Below are 2,500 nucleotides of genomic sequence, written 5' to 3'. Positions count from 1 at the left end.
CGAACGGCGGTGTGTGGGCGGGAGATGGGAGGGGCGGGGATGCGGGTGGGGGGAGAGGGGAGGGGGGGGAGGGTGATGGGGCGAAGGGTGGTTGGTAGCGAAGGGAGGAGGAAAAATTTTTGATATAGATGTTTTTTTGTTGTTGTTTTGGGTATGATGGACTTGTTATAATTTTTTTTATTGTTACGATTGTATTATTGTTAGTAGTGTTATTATTGTTGTTGTTATCGTAATTGTTATTATTGGCGTTGATATCACTACCGTTGACATTATTCATAGTATTGTTTTGATCGTCGCTAGTACTATATATTACTGTCAACTCGCGATTGCTTTTTGATAAAAATGCCACTTTTTTCGCATGCACGAGAGACAGACGATCTCCCTGCAGATGGTCGAAGGGTGTAGGACCTCCCCCCCTCCCTCTCCTCCCCCTCCCCCATACCCCCATTCCCTTCCCCAATACCCCCCCACCCCCACCCCCGCAATCCATCGAGGAAATTGACTCACAGATGGCTGTAGTGAGGCTGTTGCAGTATGCTTGAGATGGAACGAGTAGGGGGGAGTGGGGGAGAGGGAGGGGGTTAGGGTAGGGTGTAAGGGAAGGAGGGGGGATGAGGAGGAGACTGAGAGAAGGGCGGAGGAGAGAGGGAGGAAGAAGGATGGTGAGAGAGAGGAGGAGGATAAGGGATGAAGAGAGAGGGGTAGGAGGGAGAGGGGAAGGGTAGGATAGGGAGAAGGGAGAAAGGGGGGATGGGTAGGGGTTATAAGGAGAGGAGAAGGAAAGGGGTAAGGAGTAAGGAGGAGGAGGGAGGGGAAGGGTTGGGTAGGGGTCATAAGGAGAGAGGAGAAGGAAAGGGGTAAGGAGTAAGAAGGAGGAAGGAGGAGGGGGTGGGGGGGGGAGAGGAGCCGAGCGCACTGAATCTTGTCCGCAAGAAAATTTATGGTTCTGTGCACTTTGTTTTGTCGACGGCTTTTGTGCTTGTTCCTTGTTCTCGGCTTTTTTTCCGCCCGGCTGAAGAAGCAATTTATATTTTTGTTTATTCCCCCCTCACTTTTTTTTTCTTTTCCTTTTTTTTCTCTCTCTCTCTTTTTGAGTTTTTTGTTGCTGTTGTTGTTGTTGTTGTAAATGGCGATGGTGTCCGAACGCGGGGATGATGATGGTTGATGGCACGGTGTTTTGGGTTGTAGTTTTATGCGTGTGTAGCTTATTGTTTTCTTCAGTGTGGAGCTAGTCGTGGGAGGAGGAGGATGTTGCTCTTGCTTGCTCTGGACGAATGTGAATTGTGGAAGAGAGAATGGAGGGTAAAGGAGGAAGGGAGAGGGAGGGAGGATGGGGTGAATGCTGTATTTTTTTCTGTCTTTTCTCTCTCTTCACTGTGTTTGTCTGCCGTTCTGCTTGTGCTTTCTTTTTTTCTTTATTCTTTTCTTTATCACTCTCTTTTTCTTCTTTCTCTCTCACTCATTTTCCTTTTATGTATCCTTTTCTTCCTTACTTTTTTCTCCTCTTCCTATACTTCTTTCTCTCACCCTCCCTCCCTACTTCCCTCCTTCTCTTCTCTCTTTCTCTTCTCCCCCCCTTCTTTCTCACACCCTCTCTCCTATCCTCCCCCCTTCTTTCTCCCACCCTCTCTCCTTCTCTTCTCCTACCCTTCTTTCTCCCACCCTCCTTCCATCCTTCCCTCCCATCCTTCCTCCCCTTCTCCCATCTCCCCCCACCTTCACCCCCCCCCTCCACCTGCCTGACCCCCATGAGTCATAGGCGTCATAACCTGTTTTTGCGCCTCGGTTTCGCGTGAGTGATAGGACGTGTTCTCTGCGAATGAAAGCTCCTGGATGCTGCTGGCGCTGCTGCTGATGCCGACGGGGCTGATACTGCTTCCTGGTGCTGACGGGGCTGATACTGCTTCGTGAGGCTGACGGGGCTGATACTGCTTCCTGATGCTGGCGCTGATGATGATGCCGGTAATGCTCCTTCTGATGCTGACGGGTTGGTGGAATGCTCCTGATGCCGGCGATGATGATGCTGTGGATGCCGACGGGGCTGATACTGCTTCCTGATTCTGGCGCTGATGGTGATGCCGTGGCTGATACTGCTTCCTGATGCTGGCGCTGATGATGATGCCGGTAATGCTCCTCCTGATGCTGACGGGGCTGGTGGAATGCTCCTGATGCTGGCGCTGATGATGATGCTGGCGGGGCTTTTTAACTGCTCCTTATGCGGGCGATGATGCCGGTAATGCTCCTTCTGATGCTGACGTGGATGTTGGATGCTCCTGATGCTGACGGGGCTGATGCCAATGATAATCATGATGGTGCTATATATATGCTGACGGTGGCTTCGTTGATGCCGGTTATGCATGCGGGATGATGTTTTTGATGATGCGAGTGTTGGTGATGCTGCTGATGGTACTGTTCCTTCTGCTGATGTGAGGCTTCTGGCAATGCTGCTTTCGCCGATGCTTACTCTATAGATGATGCTACTTTATGCTGTTACTGCTTC

The 2,500-nt window shown here is 50.7% G+C and overlaps 1 protein-coding gene across 3 annotated transcripts in view; it reads left to right on the top strand.

Moving 5' to 3' along the window:
• unc-5 overlaps window positions 1-2,500 on the top strand; it is a 663,232-nt gene that overhangs the window by 203,643 nt on the left and 457,089 nt on the right. The gene's annotated exons all lie outside the window — the stretch shown is intronic.

This window comes from Penaeus vannamei, chromosome 30 (assembly GCF_042767895.1).
Source record: "Penaeus vannamei isolate JL-2024 chromosome 30, ASM4276789v1, whole genome shotgun sequence".
Classification (NCBI taxonomy): Eukaryota; Metazoa; Arthropoda; class Malacostraca; order Decapoda; family Penaeidae; genus Penaeus; species Penaeus vannamei.
Note: the sequence above shows the minus strand (reverse complement) of the source record. Positions and strands in the feature narration are given on the sequence as shown.